Source organism: Camellia sinensis, chromosome 1 (assembly GCF_055761805.1).
Source record: "Camellia sinensis isolate YWXY chromosome 1, ASM5576180v1, whole genome shotgun sequence".
NCBI classification, from domain to species: Eukaryota; Viridiplantae; Streptophyta; class Magnoliopsida; order Ericales; family Theaceae; genus Camellia; species Camellia sinensis.
The window spans coordinates 205,017,025-205,040,259 of NC_138961.1; the positions used below are offsets into that span (position 1 = coordinate 205,017,025).

General features: G+C 41.1%; 1 long non-coding RNA gene across 1 annotated transcript in view; it reads right to left on the reverse strand.

The window, feature by feature from the left end:
* Positions 1-416: 416 nt before the first annotated feature.
* LOC145824375 (uncharacterized) overlaps positions 417-23,235 on the reverse strand; it is a 55,372-nt gene continuing 32,553 nt past the window's right edge. Inside the window, exon 2 of the long non-coding RNA XR_014365961.1 lies at positions 417-833. This is a non-coding gene — a long non-coding RNA (uncharacterized LOC145824375). The remainder of the gene's footprint in view (positions 834-23,235) is intronic.

Consider the following 23,235-nt stretch of genomic DNA (forward strand, 5'->3'; position numbering starts at 1 on the left):
ATTTTTAATTTTACCCCTTAATTTATCTATTGAATTTTTTTATCTATTGACTTTTCGTTGGCTATCTGTTTAAATTTATATATATATTTGTTCAAATTATTTTCTATCTATTCAAATTTTTATATCTTTTTGTTCAATTTTTTTGCCTTATCTATTGAAATATTTGTCTAAATTTTATTATATGTTCAATTTTTTCATTTATCTATTTAAATCTATCTATCCCAATTTTATTATATGTTCATTTTTTGCTTCTGAATTCCATCTATCGAAATTCTATCTGTTGAAATTTTGATTATCTTTGTTCAAAATCCATCTATGTAAAATGCCAGTTGTTTAAAATTCAGATCTAATCCATTTTTTTAACAAATATGAACAGATTTGAGCCACTTTGAACAGACATGAACCATTTTTTAACAGATCTGAACAACAACAAAGATTCATTATCATCAAACCACATATTCATCATTATCAATAACAACAACTGTCATGGCCCTAACCTGCCTCTAGAGGTTAAGGATCATGACCGGCTTGCTTAGGCCTCCAAGACAAAATTTCAAAAATATTTAATTAGAATCGGGGCCTAAAATGGAAGTAAAACAAAAATAAAAAAGTCCATTAAGTTGTGTGTACATGATAGATTGAAATAATTCAAACATTCATATTACATATATAAAGACATATCTTATACATATCTCACACACAATTAAGACTTGACTAAAATATACAACTCTATCAGAACAAAACTAAAGCCTCGATACAGAGGTACTACTTGGGTGGCTTGACAAAGTGTGAACTATGAGGCAAACGCTAACGCTGATCCTTCAATTACTCACCTACATATATATAAGGGAAATGGGTGAGCTAAAACCCAATGACTAGTACCAGTATAAAGAGGTTAAATGAATGATGGTTATCATTTTACAAAATCATGTCATTGTACAAAATTATATCACATGCGTTCGAATCATAACATAAGTGATTTCTTTTCATATCAAAATTCACAAATCATTTTCATATATGGTACATCTAATAGTGCATGATGGGACCATATAGGTCTAACATAGGGACCCCTTGGGTCTACATCAGAGATCTCTGTAACAATGGGTCACGGTACTGTTTTCCCCGGGTAAGGGCCATATAGCATAGGCTGCGGTATTGTTATCTCCCAGCAAGGGTCGTAGGCCACGGTGTTGTTTCCCCCAAGCAAGGGCTGTGGGCCGCGGTATTGTTTCCCTCGGCGAGGGTCGTAGGCCACGGTATTGTTTTTCCCTGGTGAGGGCTGTAAGTCGTGGTATTGTTTTCCCTAGGCAAAGGATGGTATTGATATCCCTAGGCGAGGGCTACACTAAGAATGCCATAATTACATTTCGAAAAAGACAATCATTCATTATAACAAAATATCATTTCAAAATAATAAGGTTACAGTAAATGTCACGACCCAAACCCGCCTCTATAGGTTTAGCATCGTAACCGGCCAGTAATCCGTGGACTACCGGAGGCCTCTGAACAGATTAACGAGATTAAAGGGCTAGCGGAAGCAAATACATAAATATAATTATCCAATGAGCTATGCTAACTTATATGAAACGGAATATTTAAAAAAAACTTTATATACATATGCAATAGTCATTCATACATTATACCCACACACATTATAGTATTTTAAGTCCAGCCAATAGAATTAAATCAAGTCATACATATACACAGAACCAACAGAACTTGAACACAGGACACTTCGGGAACCTCCACGTGAGGCACAATGGTTGGCTGACAACAGAACACAGATCCAGACAAAAGTCTTGAGGCTCGGGCTCCAGAATGCTCACATATACATATATATACATACAATAAGCTAAAGCCCAATGAATAACATTAAGGTAAAGGGGTTATTGAACGAATTCTGAACATATCATAAGCGTAAAACAGATCATAGCATAATCATTCTCATATCAGAACATAATAATGGTACATCTCATAGAACACATGACAGAATGTCTTCCGACTAGAGTAATTGGTTCCGGATACCGATTAAACACATATCACCACAATGAAGTGGCTAACGAGATCTTGTAATTACTTGTATGTCATGGACCCGCATTTTCATGCCGTCCCCCATGACTTGGGACTATCTATAGATGCCATAATAGATTTCAAACTTGGAATATTCATTCACGTAAACAGATATCATTTCAGAAATCATAGCTTATCACATTTCATTTGGAACATAATTCATATCAACATATCTTTACAGAAATGTTACTCACAGTGATTCCAGCAATGGTCAATCAACCCTCGAGTCTTGACCTACAGTCACAAAATACATAACACAAGCATGCCTTATCATTACACATTCAAGAGGCCATTAAGGCTTAGCTTTTATTACATTGGTTCTTATTCTTTCTTATCACAATGCCTAACACACACACTTGCAGTCTCGGAACTTAGCACATTCTTTTCTTAGTGTGTTTCTAATCCATAACCTCATTATCAAAGCTTAATTAAGGCTTAGAAATGCCTAAGATGCAATGAGGATGCCAAAACATGCCTTGGGACACTTAGGAAAAATTTCTGAAAATAAGGTCCACGTTCGAGCGTAGCTTTCCTCGCTCGAGCGGACATGCAAAATGTGAAGGGTCGCTCGAGTGCACATTCCTTCGCTCGAGCGATCTATAAAAGACATGAAACTTTTGGGAGCTTGCAATTCACGCTCGAGCGGACTTTTGGTGGCTCGAGCGGAGTGCACGCACTCAGAGTGGTCGCTCGAGCATGAACTCCTACGCTTAAGTGTAGATGCAAATTCTGAAATTTCCAGATTGCACCTTCAAGCTCAAAACTCAAATTCCAACCTTCAAAACACATCTCTTGGGCCCCAAAACTTGAGATAACATAGTAAACTTGTAAAACATGAAGAATTTAGGATCATTTCATAAAATCATGGCCCAAGGGTTTGTTAAAAATTCACAATTTTAACTTAAAACATGATGAATGTCCATGAACACAACATGCATAAATTTTTCTTGTATCAAACTTCTCAAAACATGATGAAACGCCACAAAACAACTTGAAACTTGATGATTTCCCCAAATGAAGATGAATTTCAAACATGCAAGAGAGAATTCTTGGAGTTTATGCTCAATTTGTGAGAAAATGTACATACGTGCATGAATTGCCACTCAAATCTTCCTTCTAAGCTCAAAACACACCCTTAAACACATAATCTTCATGTTGATAACTTAGATTCATAATGTAGGGGTTGAATTCATACCTATAGTCTTCAAACACACAAGATCCTTGCTAAACTTGAGCTACTCTAGCAAAATCCCCAACTTCAACCTTAAATCAACACTTTCTCTCTCTAAAATTGTGCTCCCTCTCTCTCTAAAATGTCTCACCAGATTTTTCCACTCAAGGGAGATGGAACAAATGAGTTCAAATGAGCTTATTAGGCTCATATAAGCTTATGTTGCTAAAACACATTAATTAGAATATTAGGCTAAACAAACATGACTTAATTAATCGTTCTAAATCAATTTTTAATAAAACTTTCCATATGGTTCTAAAAATTCCAAATAACATATTGACGTGATCAATTTCGGTTTCGGGTGCCGATAAGGCCTTCAATTTACATATTAAAGTGGAAATTCCAAACAGATATTTCTATAAGTAACAGATAGAAGTCCAATATCATGCAATTTGCATATTAATCCCACAATTCATTTTATTCACTCATTAACATCCTTAATTACCGATTAGTGGCTAATTATGGATCGGGGTTATTACAGTCTCCCCACCTTAAAAAGTTTGGTCCTCCAAACTCAAGCTATCTTATGTCAAAAGAAATGATATTCAACGAAAATATAACTGCAATTCTTTACAAAACAAAAGCATAACCATATTCATAAATATGCTCATACCCAATCTCAACCTTAGCTTCGCACAGAAACATAATCACAAATCATATACAGAGATTAGGGTTCGTATCAAAACAGAGTCTTATACGCATTCAGATTTTAATCAGAAACAGATTCATATACATGTTCACATTCACATTCTTGTCCAGATCATACACAGATGTCACAATTCTTACTTAGCATACGTGGTGCATACATTAGCACTAACAAATCCGATGACCCATAAAGGGACCTGATGACTCATAAAGGGACGCATATTAAATGATACTAAGGATGTCACGAATACATATCATAAATTGGACAATCATCAACATACAACATATAGCATTTCAGAAAACAAAACTTATTTTGTCACATAGAAAATAAATACAGTTGGACATAACTTTATTAAGTTATTACTCTCATTACTTGTATCAAGTACTTATGGGACGTCATAGATTCACACTGTTTCCCGTTATTAAGTCACAGAGACTAGATTTACTCACTCCCGAGTCATCCATCTAGTCCTTGTTCGATTTGGTTTTTAATCCGGTAATCTTATCACAGTCAATCCAGGTCATTCTAAAGTTATCATTCATATACTATTCATCAGCCTCAGTTTTCATAAATTCAATCATACTATGTGTCAATACAGAAACAGTCATACTGATTGCATATCCTCCCAGGTAATCAGAGTTTATAATCGAACCAGTCTGCTGGCAATAAATTCTATCAGTTTTGAAGTACAGTTACACAAAAGCAATCATTCTCTTAGTCAAACAAGTTCATGGTAGTAACGGTAATACCGGAGTAATTAACCATGTGTCATGTATACGGTATTACCATATTCCCCAAGCACAAGTTACCAAATTTCATAATCTCATTCACGTGTTTTCCCAATTGGTTATAGGCATATGGTAAGAAGCTATTCTTAATCACATAGTCTGCTGTTGACGGTTCACATTCTTCCTAAGGGTTCAAGATTGATTCTAATTCTCATTCGGTCAGTTCCCTTAGCAACACGGCCCTGTTATTCAATCATAAGCAATTCACAATCCCCCATAATGTAATCAATCAGATAATAGCTTTCAATAAAGGTCTCCTCAGATCAAATCAATGAAAGTTCAACCAGGTCATAGCAGATGCAAGTTCTACCCAGTCATATCAAGTCAAAGTTCAAGCGTGAGTCCTCAAATAGAAGTTCTCTCAGGTAAACAAAGGTCTCATCAAACTATAGTTCTATCAGATTAGATCAGGTAAAGGTTCTAGTTCATACTTCATTTGCTTAGGTGCATAGTCAATAGTTCTACAGTTGTTCTAAGTTCCTCGATTCTCAAGTCACATCAGAGTTATGTATCACAATAGTTCATATCGAAGAGTTCAGGTCATATACAATGTTACATTCTCCAAGTAAGTTTATATGTGGGTGCACAGGCATACAATTGTTCATATTGAGAGGTAAGCATTACAGTCAGTATAGCAATTTCCCAAATGAGTTTTTCATGTAAGCATAAGGTACACAACCATGTATCACATAAAGTTTCTCGGTGGTACACAATAGCAGATCGTTATACAGAAGTTTCAAATCAGTCGTACAGTCGCTAAAGTATAGGCTCACTAGTTGAGTCAAACAGTCTTGTCAATTTTCAACAATCGTAGTTCACAATTTAGAGTTTATCGCTCGGGGTCTTTACTTAATCACACAATCCTAGAGTCATAATCCCAACGGTCAAGTTATCAGCAAATAATCATATCAGTCATTCTGGGCAACGGTATAGTCATATATATACATGTCCAGAGTCTAATAACCTTCCCAATACAGATTCACGAGGTCTATGTACAAATGAACACAAAACAGTTTCCCCAGATACAATAGTTAAGGCGACAAGTCATAAGTCTACTCAATCTAAATACAAATGCAGCGGATACAAAGAGTGTGTCGAGTTCAATTAATTAACATCCCACACAAAGGTATAGGCATATGTAAGTCCAAACATGTTCCATATCCAGTCAATAACAGTGTGTCTCCATATTTAACAGTTCAAGCATAGTTCAACAGGTCAGTCACGATAGTTCATATCAACCAATAAGTCTCTAAGTGTTCATTAACCACGGTTCAATCCCATCAATTCTAATAGTATTACAAGCATGGAAACATACAGACAGGTACGAGTCCAAAATCAATTATCATTTAGGCATTCATTCACAATTCATAAGCAAAAGTTCGTTCTTCCAAACTGACATAGGTTCTCAATTTCAAAAATTTCATACGTGGCTGATTCATGTATATAATTCGAGATCATGGGTCTACTCATTCGATGATGTCAGTCAATATATAACAGTTCAGTTCAAGTCATGGTCGTACAGATTTCCCAAACTATAGTCAATCATGATGTGTTCCCATGTTCAATAGTTCTAGCATATTTCAAAGGTCATACCTAACAGTTCATATTAAATTTTGCAATACGATACGAGGATTTAACCCAGCAAGTTCTCGTTGTCCATAAGTCTCAACAATTCCCAAAGGTTAGGTAATTCGTTATAGGGCTTCGGGCATCTCACATAAAATTAGCAAGTTTTCGAGGCAGTCAATAACTAGGGGTTCATAATTCTAATAATTCAATTGGTTCAATTAGCATGTCCACAATCTATATCAAGTTAAGGAATGTACACTTCCACACAGATTCCCATATAAACAATTGCACATAGTTAAGGTAATACCTGCGTCAGTTGTTTCAGTATTCCGAGCCTTTTCTGGAACTAAGGTGTAGGAACAAAACCAGTCGTACTAGCATTAGGCCTAGTGTTGTTCGGATGAGTTTGCGGGCAAGATTTAGCCAAGTGCCCTCTCTGACCACATCAAAAACAAGTTCCTGATAGGCGGCGACAAATGCCCCAATGTTGTTTCCTACATTCTTTACAAATAGGTATATCATTGTTCACATTGCTTCCCGGCTTTCTTTGTTCACAGTTTTCGCCCTAGATTTTTCATTTGCAGAGGTCACTGAATTACTAGTCATTTCGACTTTCTGTTTCTTCTGTTTCATTCTTTCTGATTCAGTTGAGAATGTTGGTTTTGATATTTTCAAGGCTACTATGTTTGCCTCGGACATTAAGGCCCTATCAAGAACATCCACGTATTTTGGCAATTTTAAGACGCTAACTCGATCAAACACATCTAGGTCAAGCCCACCTTCAAATTTTCTGGCCCTTTTATAGTCAGTGTCTATCATATGGGGTGCATAACGGGCTAACTCAGTAAATTTTGTTTTTTATTCAGCCACAGTCATTTTCCCTTGTTTTAGTTGTTCAAATTCGGATACCTTCCTATCTCGGATGCATTGGGGAAAGTATTTTTCGAAGAAAATTTCTTTAAACCTCTCCCACGTCACACCTTCATTATCATTTCGTACTAACATCCACCATCTCCTAGCTTCTTCTTTAAGTGTGAATGTTGCTAACAAAACCTTATGTGCCTCAGTACACAGAAATATCTCAAATATTTTCTCAGTTTCTAAGACCCAAGACTCAGCTTTCAAAAGTTCAATACCCCCCCGAAATTCTGGTGGTTTCATCTTATTGTATTTCTGTGTCAGTGTTACCATATCATAACTAGCTAGTTCAGGTACATGTATTTGCCCTTGTTGATGTTGTTTCAGATTTTCGATTAAGGCTTCAACCATTCTTTCTAACCGGCTAATTCTAGCGTCAGAAGATTCAGATTCGTCTATATTCCTTGTCCTTTCCATTGGCTACACACAAACAGGGTGCTTATTAATATAAAGAAAGTTCTCACTGTTCTCACATTTCATTTCATATCAGACGCGTTTATACTTTCATTTCAATTCAGATACAGTCACATGATCCCTTACTTTCATACATTCATATTCACATAGATTCCACATTCGATATTGAAATTAACATTACATGTTATTCCGCTTAACTTTTTTGATCATGCACAAAGGTTTCATTTCAATTAATTTTCAATAAGGATGTGTTCATAATAGTTCATACACTTAAACATGGTAATGTAATATCCTTATTTCATTTCTAATACATCCTATAGCTCATATGGACACGTGTGTGCGGTATAACTCGTGCTCTGATACCACTCTGTCACGACCCAAACTCACTCCTATAGGTTTAGCATCGTAACCGGCCAGTAATCCGTGGACTACCGATGGCCTCTGAACAGATTAACGAGATTAAGGGGCTAGCGGAAGCAAATACATAAATATAATTGTCCAATGAGCTGTGCTGACTTATATGAAACGGAATATTTAAAAAAAACTTTATATACATATGCAATATTTATTCATACATTATACCCACACACATTATAGTATCTTAAGTCCAGCCAACAGAATTAAATCAAGTCATACATATACATAGAACCAACAGAACTTGAACACAGGACACTTCGAGAACCTCCACGTGAGGCACAATGGTTGGTTGACAACGGAACACAGATCCAGACAAAAGCCTTGAGGCTCGGGCTCCAGAATGCTCACCTATACATATATATACACACAATGAGCTAAAGCCCAATGAATAACATTAAGGTAAAGGGGTTAGTGAACGAATTCCGAATATATCATAAGCATAAAACAGATCATAGCATAATCATTCTCATATCAAAACATAATAATGGTACATCCCATAGAACATATCACAAAACGTCTTCCGACTAGAGTAATCAGTTCCGGATACCGATTAAACACATATCACCACAATGAAGTGGCTAACGAGATCTTGTAATTACTTGTATGTCATGGACCCGCATTTTCATGCCGTCCCCCACGACTTGGGACTATCTATGGATGCCATAATAGATTTCAAACTTGGAATATTCGTTCACGTAAACAGATATCATTTCAGAAATCATAGCTTATCACATTTCATTTGGAACATAATTCATATCAACATATCTTTACAGAAATGTTACTCATAGTGGTTCCAGCAATGGTCAATCAACCCTCGAGTCTTGACCTACAGTCACAAAATACATAACACAAGCATGCCTTATCATTACACATTCAAGAGGCCATTAAGGCTTAGCTTTTATTACATTGGTTCTTATTCTTTCTTATCACAATGCCTAACACACACACTTGCAGTCTCGGAACTTAGCACATTCTTTTCTTAGTGTGTTTCTAATCCATAACCTCATTATCAAAGCTTAATTAAGGCTTAGAAATGCCTATGATGTAATGAGGATGCCAAAACATGCCTTGGAACACTTAGGAAAAATTTCTGAAAATAAGGTTCACGCTTGAGCGTAGCTTTCCTCGCTCGAGCGCACATTCCTTCGCTCGAGCGATCTATAAAAGACATGAAACTTCTGGGAGCTTGCAATTCACACTCGAGCGGACTTTTGGTCACTCAAGCGGAGTGCACGCACTCAGAGTGGTTGCTCGAGCGTGAACTCCCACGCTCGAGTGTAGATGCAAATTCTGGAATTTCCAGATTGCACCTTCAAGCTCAAAACTTGAATTCCAACCTTCACAACGCATCTCTTGCGCCCCAAAACTTGAGATAACATAGTAAACTTGTAAAACATGAAGAATTTAGGATCATTTCATAAAATCATGGCCCAAGGGTCTGTTAAAAACTCACAATTTCAACTTAAAACATGATGAATGTCCATGAACACAACATGCATGAATTTTTCTTGTATCAAACTTCTCAAAACATGATCAAACACCACAAAATAACTTGAAACTTGATGATTTCCCCAAATGAAGATGAATTTCAAACATGCAAGAGAGAATTCTTGGAGTTCATGCTAAATTTGTGAGAAAATGTACATGCATACATGAATTGCCACTCAAATCTTCCTTCTAAGCTCAAAACACACCCTTAAACACATAATCTTCATGTTGATAACTTGGATTCATAATGTAGGGGTTGAATTCATACCTATAGTCTTCAAACACACAAGATCCTTACCAAACTTGAGCTACTCTAGCAAAATCCCCAACTTCAACCTTAAATCAACACTTTCTCTCTCTAAAATTGTGCTCCCACTCTCTCTAAAATGTCTCACCAGAGTTTTCCACTCAAGGAAGATGAAACAAATGAGTTCAAATGAGCTTATTAGGCTCATATAAGCTTATGGTGCTAAAACACACTAATTAGAATATTAGGTGTGGGAGACGAATAATTGAAATAATCAGAAGCATACTCTAGGAGACATATATTATACAGCTCTACTCAGCATGATAAGGATGCCGAATAGGATAGATGGGCCGAGCAGATACTGAACCATGGAGCCGAGTAAATAAGAGGACGACGAGAGACAAGTGGGCCTGGCCATGAGGCCCAGGACACAAGTATAAATAAAGGAACAACAAACTGAGAAAGGTATGTAAGTATTATAGTGCCTAACTTAGAATAAAAGTATTCCTGGGTGTGGTTACTGACTTGTCCGTCGGAGTGCTAATTCCGACTCCCCCACCGGAGTGTATATTCATTTTCAGGTGACCGGAAGAGGATCACGAGCGTTCCCCAAGATCAGAAGAGTATTTCCAAACCACCTCTCCACAATTGGCGCCGTCTGTGGGAATACTCAAGCACATCCATGGAGAGCGTGACGGAAAATCCTCTGACAGTCACTGCCGACCCTATACCCCAAGAGGAAACCACTCTAACAAACTTACTTGGAATAGAGACCATCGCCACAAGACATGCCTTGAATTTCGCCTCTCCCTCGACTTCGGAGCACGAGACAATACAGGCGATCATGGAACAAGCAAAGAAAATGAACAGAGGTAAGAAAACATGATCGCTGAGAATGAACATCTTCGTGAAGATTTGGCCTTGGAAATGGCGAAGTCCAAGCAAGCTGCGCGCCCAAATCCAAAACAACCTTCGAAGTAGGTGGTTGACAACTTTGAGCACGACAAGACACTGATAGCGACTCCGACTCATTATCCACAGAGCCCAGGAAGAAAGGACGACACGAAACCACCAGTTCTTCCCAAGAAAGCCCTCGTGCAATGCACAAGCGAAGAAGGAACAGTTCAGACGAAGACCAACACGATCCCTTCGTACGACGGATTACAAAGGCTGCGCTACCCAAAAAATTCAAAGCACCGTCGTTCACCTTGTACGACGGCAAATCAGACCCCACCGACCACATCCGTCACTACAAGCAGGCCATATATGCAGACGACGAGGCCCTCATGTGCCGAATATTTCCCAGCAGTTTGGGACCACTAGCGGTCAGGTGGTATTATAAACTGGAGCCAGCTTTGATCAAAACCTTCCACCAACTACAAAAATCCTTTAGGGCCAGATTCATCACCAACGAAGTCCAACCGAAGCAAGCCGACTCTCTCTGGGCAATGCAGATCCTGCCAAGAGAAACACTAAGAGCATATTTGGCGCGATATTGGGAATGCTTTAATCTTGTTGACGATGCTTGTAACGACTCCATAGCCATCACCGCCTTCAAAACGGGATTATACCCAGATAGTGCCCTCCGCAGTTCCTTGACTAGAAGACCCCCCAAAACAGTCTGGGGGTTGATGAAGAAAGTAGAGGAATACTGCAAAGTGGAAGATGACGCCTTGCGGGTTAATGCCGGACAAGTGGCCAACAAAATGGCCCCTCCCGAAATTGCTCAGCCAATAAGTTCCGCACCTCCTCAGAGCCTTGAACCATGACAGCAGGCTAAACGAGACAGGAGATGGGACTCTCGTCGATCCAGCAATCAATGCTCGCACCAGGAAAATGAGCAATTGCAGGTCGATAGTAGGCGCACAAAGCGCGTCGACAAGAAATATACGGAGCTGTCAAAGCCAATCAGCTCGATTATGACCAAAATTCAACATCTTCCGTTCTTCAAATGGTCGTCCAAGATGGTGGGACCTCCTGACACGAGAAGGCGGGACAGGCGTTATGAATATCACAAAGATCATGGTCATGATATGGACAGTTGCTATGCCTTGAAAGACCACCTCGAGGAATTGGTGCAAGATGGTCGGCTCCAGCAACACGTCCAGAAGAGCACAATCAAAACTGTTGCCCTTCGGCAGGAGTCACCTCCCCTCGGCGTTATGCATATGATATACAGCCTTCCAACGCCATGTACCATAAACTCCGTGGCCGGTAAAGTCTCCGGATTCGGAACGCTCTTCGTGGATATCACAATTGGCTGGTAAAGTCTCCAGATTCGGAGAGCCTTTCATGGATGTCACGATTGGCCCAAGTCTTCGAATTCAGAGCCCCATCGGCACATGACGTCTTTGGGCCGATAAAGTCTCCAGATTCGGAACGCCTTTCGTGGATATCATGATTGGCCGATAAAGCCTCCAGATTCGGAGCGCCCTTCGTGGATAACACGATTGGCCAATAAAGTCTCCGGATTCAGAGCGCCCATTGTGGATGCCACGATTGGCCCAAGTCTCCGGATTCAGAGCCCCATCGGCGCATGACGTCTTTGGGCCAATAAAGTCTCTAGATTTGGAGCGCTCTTTATGGATATCACGATTGGCCCGTAAAGTCTTCGGATTCGGAGTGCTCTTCGTGGATATCACGATTGGCCGGTAAAGTCTCTGGATTCGGAGCGCCCTTCGTGGATGTCACGATTGGCCCAAGTCTCCGGATTCAGAGCCCCATCGGCGCATGATGTCTTTGGACCGATAAAGTCTCCGAATTCGGAGCGCCTTCATGGATATCACGAATGTCCGATAAAGCCTCCAGATTCGGAGCCCCATCGGCGCACGTCTTTGAGCCGAGTAAATCCTCCATATTCAGTTGAACAAGTTTCATCGAGCGGCGCTCAAGGGCAGAGTAATATTCCGAATTCGAAACGCCTTCCAGAATGAAAACATTTACACAGCGAAGCAGGGATATGTAGGTTGAACCAGCACAACTGCGTAAACAACACAAAACGTTCCAACATTCAAAATAAGATGCTCAAATCAAGCATACAAAAATCCAGAATGAGATAAACTTCTAGAATGAAACATTTTTATTCGATTAAACAGTGATTACAAAAAAACGCAATCCGCGTTCGAAGCATCACAATACCTAATCTCATACGGATCCGCGTTGGGACGAGCGGCAACGCCGAATGAACCCCCGCTGATCAGAGAGCACCCACAACTTGAAATGCCTTGATCTAGCCGCGCTAGAATCCACAATTCACACCGACGAGATAATCACCCTTGGGGCTGGGATTTTTGACACCATCAACAACGTCAAGGCCAAGATCCAAGACAAGGAAGGAATTCCCCACGAAAACAATAATACCCAACGATCGCGGTGCTACGTTAGTCTCATTTCTTGGTCGCAGTTGTGGAGAACTTCGCCATTGCTGTTTGTCCCTTCGAGGTGACCTGCTTTGACGATTTAGAGGCTAATGTTTTTCTCGTCTTTTGAATGCCCTACTGCCCGCGCGAGTGGGTTCTTTGCTGCGATTCATTACAATGTCAAGCTTAGCCGGAGTACGAGTTTCTCCTCTGCTGCTGAAGAAAAACTCCATTCGATATTCACACTTATCCAACCCCACGCAACAAAATCGTTTTAAATCGAGTCTGAGCACAGTAAGCGAAGCCTCCAGAGCGAAAAATCTGAGGTGATTTATTGTGAAATATCTTGCGGTGGTCCCGAGGTGATTTCATTAACATTGAACTCCAAAAGACGGACGCCAAGCGATATTAGCCCCAGCCACTCCATGCGCCGACTGTCTCCCGATTCGGAGCCCCTGTCGCATGACGCCTTTGGGCCGGTTGAGCCTCAGAATTCGGAGCCTCATCGGCACGATTGACTACACGTAACACATACAAAATACATATTTAATGAAGAGTACTCATGACAAGCCGGCATATAACCGTTCAGAATTAAAATGACTAGCTGACTCAGGCCGGCCAATGTTTATGAAAGACACATGCAAACACGTGTGTGCCGAATGCAAATTACAATGAAACTTTTAAAATAGGACATTTTATTCAATCAGCCAATAATTACATAGTTATGAACGCGATCCGCGTTCGAACATTACATTGAGTGTATTTACACAACGTCTCCCTCATCTTCATTCTGCTCAACTTCAAAGGTGACAAACGGAAGATGGTTACATTGGTACAGTGGCAATGCCGAGTCGACGCCCATTGTTCGGAGAGCTTCTTCGGCCTGAAGCGCCTTGATCCAATCGTGCTTAAATCCACGATTTTCGCATCGGCAAACTTCCTTAGTGAGTTTTTCCTTGGTCTTCTGTATTCCGACTTTTCGGCCATCATGGAAGCCTTTTTCATAAGCCCTCCCCTTCGCAGATTCCATTGCGAATATGCTCGCCGTATCTCGATCGGCGAGCGCAGTACTGATAAGCTGTTGGGTGACCCTTTTTTCCACGATTGGGTTAGACTGTCCGACGGGTTGTCCGTGAACAGCCATGACCTCCCTTAGCTTACGTTCAGCCTCTTCTGCGCGAGCCTCCAAGTTTCGGATGCGTTCATCCCTCTTCTCTATTTCTCGGCGGGCAGCACAGAGACGCATACCGATTTCGTAGGCGGTGTAGAGCCCCTTCACCGCACCATGAATGCCTTCATGAAACACTTCAAAGTCCAACCGACCTACCATCGATTGCTGGACCTCGGAAGGGAAAATCTGTCGAGCGAATTCGACCGCCGCACTTGAATCTCGAACGATCGAGTCCGCATCTGTCATGGGTTTATTCCCCACAAAGACTGCGAAACTCAATGGGCGTGGGTTCGCACCGAGTTCCCTTCTAGAGCGAGGTTGCGGGGATCTGCCCTGTGGCTCCTTGTCCCCCCCTAGGCGACCTCCTTCGACGACGATGAGATCCACGTCTCTCCCGATCCCTCAAAGTTCTGCCTCTCGCCCGTGAAGGTTCGCCACTTCGATTCATGTTTCCTCCCAGCTCCGCTAGCGTCCTCGTTTCCCCTTTGCTATTAAAAAAGAGTCTATTCGACATTCACGCTCGTTTCTTCTTCATCAAAGACCTAAAATGAGTTGCTCACTGAGCACATAAATAGGACCTTTATTCATTTATTTCCTACGAGGGCAGCGCCACCGAGGCAATCTCATTAATATCGAAACCTCAACCAGCCCGGGGCCGACCCAATCATGCCCCTATCACACAGTACAAGATTCATCAATCTATCTGGCTCGAGTGCCGCAGCCACATTGCGAATCGACTAATTAGTATTGTACGATTCGGCGTTTTATCTTCGTGAACCAGCTGGGGCAAGGGCAAATTCATCAATCTATTCGGCTCGAGTGCCGCAGCGGCTTCGCAAATCGACTAATCAATATTGTACGATTCGACGTTTCATGTTCGCGAACCAGTTGGGGCAAGGGCAAATTCATCAATCTATCTGGCTCGAGTCCCGTAGCCGCTTCACGAATCGACTAATCAGTATTGTACGATTCGGCGTTTAATCTTTGCGGACCAGCTGGGGCAAGGGCAGATTCATCAATCTATCTGGCTCGAATGCCGCAGCCGCTTCGCGAATCGACTAATCAGTATTGTACGATTCGGCGTTTCATGTTCGCGAACCAACTGAGATAAGGGCAGATTCATCAATCTATCTGGCTCGAGTGCCGTAGCCACTTCGTGAATCGACTAATCAGTATTGTACGATTCGGCGTTTCATGTTCGCGAACCAGCTGTGGCAAGGGCAGATTCATCAATCTATCCGACTCGAGTGCCGCAGCCGCTTCGCGAATCGACTAATCAGTATTGTACGATTCGGCATTTAATCTTCGCGAACCAGCTGGGGCAAGAGCAGATTCATCAATCTATCCGGCTCGAGTGCCGCAGCCGCTTTGCAAATTAACTAATCAGTATTGTACGATTCGGCGTTTAATCTTCGCGAACCAGTTGGGGCAAGGGCAGATTCATCAATCTATCCGGCTTGAATGCCGCAGCCGCTTCACGAATCGATTTACTAGTCCTATTCGGCACCAAGAGTCCGTTTACTTGTTCGGATAAATTAAAGTTTAACTAATATAATTGCCAAGATTACACTGATTCCAATCACTAGTTAGAAGGCACAACAGATAGTAATCATCTTATCCACAGTAATGGAAGGCAAAACGCTTCATTAATATCAGAAACTTCGTATAAGTAAAAGTGAAAAGGGAAGGAAATTTTCATTAATAAATTGAGCACAGATAATAACTAACTTATACATGAAAATTACCTTGAACTAACAAGGATCCACTAAACAAAAATGTACATCCAAATTAAAGATACCTAATAAAACTAGAATGTCTCCCAGATCAATCCTCGGGATCAGACTCAAGTGGCTCAACGTCCACTTGCTCGTATGGAATTGGCAAGGCCAATGTAACTCCAGCGGAAGCAAGGGCTTGGAGCCACCCATGTTTGAATCCTCGATTCTTGAACTTGGGGACCTCATCTACGTATTCCTTCAAGGCGGCGTTTTCCCAGCTTCTAGCGCCGTAGAAACTTCAAATTCGGCTTTTTCCTTGGCCGCCTTCAATTCTTCTAACTCGGCCTCTGCCTTGGAAAGCACCTCCTGGGTTAACTTGAGCGACTCCTCACTCGCGTTCGCCCTATCCTTGGCTTTAGATCTAAGCTGATCAGCAGGCTGACCCCTCTCCTTTTTAGCTTCGGCTCGAGCACTTTCCATTGCGGCTCTCATCGCCTCGAACTCGACCCTTCTTTTTTCACCCTCAGCTTCAACCTTTAAGCGGCCAATTCTTTCAATGGCATCATGCTGCCGACGGCCTAGTTCGGCTATCCGTCCAACCGTCTGCAAAACAAGTTGGGATCGCCACATCAAGAAACGTCATACGCAAACCAAACCAAACAGGCAAAAACGAAAGTATCGTATACATACCAGAAGGGCCGACTGGGCAGCGAACGCTATAGCTACCAAATCCGGCTCTTCTCGAAAAGTGGCCTTGTCGGCCGATAGCGAGACTGAGGTGGCCAAGCTCAGCGCCACGGCTGGATCCTTTATGGCAGATGCGTCAGCGGAGATTGGCGTGTCTTTGATCTTTGGTTGAACAATGAAGGAGACAACCACGTCGGATTCCTCTAACCGAGGCCGTTTGTCAGCAGGGTTATCCTCTAAGCCGGCCTCTCCCTCGACGGAACGTTTTTCTCCCCGCTCTTTTGAAGCCAGTCATTCTTCCTTAACCTGCTGTTCAGCTCCCTCCGTCCCGGCCACAACAACTTGAGCCATTTCTTCTCTAGTAACCGGTTGTATAGGTTCAACCGGGGCAGGCTCAGAACGAGCAGCCTCGGCTTTCTTTTGGGCGACCATTCTCTCGGCATTTCTCTTCCTCGTTATCTGCGTGAGATTTTCTCCAGCCATGCCTTTAGAAAAATCGCCGCGTAGATCTCCCAAGTTTGTAAAAATGTCTCCGAAGGAAAACCCCGCCCGACCCGAAGTGGACGGAAAGTTAGGCTCGTTAAGATCGGCTGCCTCAAACGCTAATTTGAGGGCTTCATCGACTTCTTCGGCCTTCGTAGCGAACACCTTCGTCCGCGGCCAATTTGCTCCGAATCGTCCTCGGCCAAACGCTAAGTCTTGGTCCGAATCAGAAGCTTCAAGACCAATTTGCCTAAGGGTCTTGAAGCTGGGGAAGACAAGAGCCATAAGGTGTTGTTCACCGGTTGGGATCAAAATATCGTCCACGGTCGAGAATGTGGTATAAGTAGGCTCGTACCACTGGAGAATATGGGCGGCTCTCCCTTGCTTCTGTACGTTCGAACGACCAAAGTACTTTAGTGCTGTCTTAATTTCCACAAGGACTGTGTCATCAGTCGAGGTCAAAATCCTCTTCAACTTATTGCCTGCAAGAATAAAGGGTAAGGCTTGGAGAAAGTACCGTATGAAAAAATGATCAACAAACAAGGAGTTATACGGCAACCTGGTTCACCCCTCCGTCTAGGAATAGGGTCCAGGCAATCTTCGCCCTCGCCGAATTCCCAGTTACCTCGGACATTGACCATTACATCGTCAACTCGTTTGCCAGAACTGGCAAGCATCATCACCAAGTGATGGTCGGTGTCCTTGGCCCTGAGAAAGTAGCGCCCGAGCCGATCGGAGGATTTGGCTAAAGCATAGTAGTGCCGAATCGCCGGAATGCCGAGGTTGATCTTGAGACGCCGATTCAACTCTGTGATTCCCATTACGATTCGAAAAAAGTTTACATTGGGTTGCGAAGGAATCAGACTCCAATAGCGAAGGACGACCCTAAGAAATGGATGTAGGGGAAAGTGAACTCCGCCCTCCGCAATAGATAGGAGAGGGAAGACGATTGTATTTTGGTCGTCCCTTTCTATATCAAGGGTATTGTCCGTCACCAGAGCAAGATGGACATCCTCAAGAATAGAAAACTATTTTCGGAACCCAGAAATTCGACCCTTGAAAAGGAGGTCTTTCAAATGCTTAGCCATTCTAGCAAGGACTCAAGGATATCCTAAATAAAAAATAAATATGGAAAGTAGGATTGCAAGGAGAAGAGAAGAAAACTTACGAAAGGCAAAGGAGATGAAAAGAGAACGGATAAGAGTTGCAGAAAACGCGTCGAAGAAGAGATACTGACTGGCAGTTTAGGAAGTTCAAATATTCGAAAAAGCATATCTTCGAAGGGACTTAAGTTTCAAATCATAATAAATGCGAGAGAAGCACGAATGGGGCGGGAAAGCGTTATAATGACCAAAAAGCACGCACGCGTTCTGACATGCATCGGGAAGAGGATTAACTGCCAAAATTTTTTAACTTCTAGCCAAACACGCCGACTAACTGATGCTAGCGAGGTGTTTGGGGGGCAATTGTGGAAGCCGAATAATTGGAATAATCAGAAGCATACTCTAGGAGACATATATTATACGGCTCTACTGAACATGATAAGGATGCCGAATAGGATAGATGGGCCGAGCAGATACTAAACCAAGGAGCTGAGTAAATAAAAGGACGACGAGAGACAAATGGGCTTGGCCATGAGGCCCAGGACACAAGTATAAATAAAGGAACAACAGACTGAGAAATGTATGTAAGTATTGTAGTGCTTGACTTAGAATAAAAGTATTCTTGAGTGTGGTTACTGACTTGTCCGTCGGAGTGCTAATTCCGGCACCCCCGCCGGAGTGTATATTCCTTTTCAGGTGACCGGAAGAGGATCACGAGCGTTCCCCAAGATCAGAAGAGTATTTCCAAACCACCTCCACATTAGGCTAACCAAACATGACTTAATTAATCGTTCTGAATCAATTTTTAATAAAACTTGCCATATGGTTCTAAAAATTCCAAATAACATATTGACGTGATCAATTTCAGTTTCGGTTGCCGATAAGGCTTTCAATTGACATATTAAAATGGAAATTCCAAACAAATATTTCTATAAGTAACAGATAGAAGGCCAAATATCATGCAATTTGCATATTAATCCCATAATTCATTTTATTCACTCATTAACATTCTTAATTACCGATTAGTGGCTAATTGTGGATCGAGGTTATTACAGTAAACCAAAACACACTTTTATAACATATCTTTATAAAAGTACTACTCATAGTGGGATGGCACATGTGTTGGACTTCGGATGACCACCTACACAGAACACACAAACAAACATATTGAAACACAATATTATTCGCTTGATCACAAATAACTTCTCTTATTCTTTTCTCTCTAAATAAACCAAATTCTTATTTCACGTATTCTTACTTTGTTTATTCTTTCTTTTCAAATAAACTAATTCCTTACTTTGCTTGATAACCACTTAACTTATGTTGGTTCTTAACTAATTAATCCCCAATGAGTCATAATACCTCAATTCCTCAAATATGGTTCTTAACTTAATTAACTCTAATTCGGAGCCAATTAATCAAATTTCAATTTTACTAAACTGAATCAAATATTTAATTAAACTCCCATATGATCAAATACTTGATATTAAACTGATTCAACTCATCAATTTTACCTGCTTAAGTCATTTAGGCTTGTAATTTCTAATTCCAAAATAAATCCTTAATAAAAGCATATACGAATCGGGTTTCATAATTCTCATAAATCCCAAATTAAAATAAAATAATGACTAATTAAAATCTAAATCTCTTTAATTAATTAAATGTAAAATATTATACGTGGTGGGTCGTTACAACAACTAAACCCTAAACAACAACAACAACAACAATAATAATAATAAGGGTAAGTCATAACTTAACCCCCTGTGGTTTACCCAAAAAAAACAGAGCCCCCTTATAGTTTCATTTGTTGCACTTAAACCCCCTTCATACCAAAGTGCAATTTTGGACGGACGTAACATAAATTGTAAAAATTCTAAATTACCCTTATTTATTTCTCTAATTTTGTTCTTAATACCATTACAAACTAGAATATTCTCTGATTTTTCTTTAAATTTTTTGTATTCCTCTTCTTCTTCTTCTTTCTCATCCCATGACAAACCACACACCTCTCATACAATCATCAAATACATATGTCTCTCTCTAGAATTTAGACCCAAACAAATACTAATCTCTCTCTTTAGAATTTAAATTATACATATATGATATATATATAATACATAAATGATACAAATGAAAGAATTGATAGGTAATTTCAATTATACATATATGATATATGTATACATACATATTAACTGATATATATATATATATAATACATATTTCAACAGTTATCTTGTATAAGGAAAAGTGATCTTGTGTTACTTGGTATCTCTCTCTATATATATATGTATCTATATCTTCTCGCTCATCGTGACCACCATTATCACCACCGTTGCCCAGCTTCGTCAAAACCAAGAACCACACTTTAAAAAGTGTTATAGATAAAGCAACAAAAGAGGGTGGATAATGAAAAAGAAAGAAATAGATTTGGAGATGTTTCTTTGAAATGTGTGAGGTTAGTTTTCGTACAACTTTTGGTATGCCGAAACCACCCATTCGGGAAAAAGTGGGAAAACGAGGTAATGTAGGATGAAGTATAAAGCAAGGTGAGGAGATTGGTGAAAGAACAGGATAACATCGTTAATGAGAGGGAGATTTCCGTAATCTCGGCTTGGGTCGCGGTTCTGGCCAGACTGAAAGTGGTCCAAGCGTATTTGGGCCGAGCTGGGCTAAGCCGTGCCGAGAGAAAGCTTGTTCGACTGAAGTCCAGACCAGAGTTGGCCGAGATGATCCTCTTCCAGTTTTTCTTCTCTTGTTCGCTCGTTTTAGCTTGGTGATCGTGATCTGCCGCAGACCGGCCTAACTTGGCTGGAGCACAGTCGCATCGGAGTGCTGTTGAGCTCGGTAGTGATGGTGCTCGGCGAGGAACATTGTTAGGCTTGTTAGGCAGCACGGTCGAAAGAGGTCGGGATCATACTGTCGGGCTGTCCGTTCCCACTAATGTTGTCTGGCGGTTTGATTAGGTGGTGTTTAGCTGGATTTGCGCTGACAGATGGGAGAGCAGCTCCACGTGTCAATAGACGAATGGGTGCAGAGGTGAACGCATAAAGTATACAAGCATGACTGCGCCCCCCATGCTGGGGATGGAACATCATTTGGTGAGATAGACTTACATTCATTGAGTTTCTCTCTCTCTCTCTCTCTCTCTCTCTCTGAGTGTATACTAACTTGACCGTCGGAGGGGTTTTCGGTAACACACCGCCAGGTAGCTTACCGCCGTTGTGCTTTCAGGTTGATTGGATAGACACGGAGCTTGGATGAAAAGAGTACGGACAACAGCGAATATCTTTTCCCCGTATAATTAAGAATCGAGAAAATTATGGAGTTCAAAAGATGGGCCGAAGAAATGTCAAAAACGGGAAGAAAAAGTGGGTTTGGTTAGTATGAATCCCATCAATTCTACTTCAAAAATCTAAATGTTTACACATATTAATTGTTTGATTTCATGGGTTGGGTTTGTTACTAATTTGAATTATAAGAAAAAAAAATGGGTTTGGATAATTTGTAGAGAGAGAAGTTGTGGTGGTGATTTTGAGTGGTGGTTTTGCATGGAATAAGAAGTTAGTTGTGGTTTTGCATGGATTATGATGGTGGTGATGTTGGTTGGTTGTGATTTGCATGGAAGGTAATGGTGGTGAGATGAGAGAAGAAATAAAAGGTGATGGTGGTGGTTTTGCATGGAATGTGATTGTGTTGCATATTTATATAATGAGGGAGAGAGAACCTGTGTGATGGCCCAAAGAGTGTAACCTATGCTCTATTGTACTACACCATTCTGCGTATATATATGGCAATAAAGGTGTTTTAGTCATTTGTCATATGTTTTTAGGCGGGAAAAACTACTTCACTCACCATTTATGGTCGTGCAACACATGTTCTGTTTAAATAAACAGTTTCATCAAAAATTGCACTTTGGTATGAAGTATAGGGGATTTAAGTGTTACAAATGAAACTATAGTAGGGCTCCGTGTGTTTTAGACAAACTACCATGGGTTAAATTATAATTTACCCTAATAATAATAATAATAATAATAATAATAATTGATGGTACTACTGGTTCCTGGAGAACGAGTCGAACTGATCTAGGCTTCCCACGCAGCTGTCCGATCGCTGGGCCCACTGAGAAACCTGCACAAGAGTCCAACGGGGAATGGGAGTCCCCTAGTGAACTCTCCGACGAGCAAGTTAGAGACGAGAGATCAACGAAAAAAATGGAGATAGGATGGTGGTAAAGAACTTAACATTCTCTTCGTCTTAGAAACCTGCTTATATCCTTTGTTCATCTTTTCCTTGTCCACTCTGACCTGCCATGTTGGCTGAAAGTTTATGTTCTAGCTTGCCTTGTTCATGGTGAGACTTTTCTATTCTGATGTGAAGGGGTTATTGTAATAAATGTTGCAGGGAACCTCATTAATGATTGATGTGTGGTACAATAACTCTGCAGGATATTTGTCTGCTTATGTGGCTGATTCTTCTCTTGACAAGTGTTTAGATATCATTGGTTCTTGATGCAACGTTGGGTTCCAAGGATGCTGGGCTTTAGTATTTGAACCATGAATTGGGCCTTAAGTGGTGGGCCAAAAGCCCCTATGGGCCCACCTATGTCAGTAGTCCCCCATTCCCAAGTGCAACTTCAATCCAACGAAGGGAATAAGAAAGAAGATGGGGGTGGTGGGTGGTCGAGTGAGAGAGGACCGATTGGGAGTAGGGCTGATCACGAATGATGACCAGGTGAGGAGGCTGATCATGAGGAGGGTCGACCGCAAAAGGTGACCAAGTGAGAAGGTCGACTGCGAGGAAGGCCGACCGCGAAGGGTGATCGAGTAAGAAGGCCGACTGCGAGGAGGGTCGACCGCGAAGGGTGACCGAGTGAAAAGGTCGACTGCGAGGAGGACCGACCGCGAAGGATGACTAGTTGAGGATACC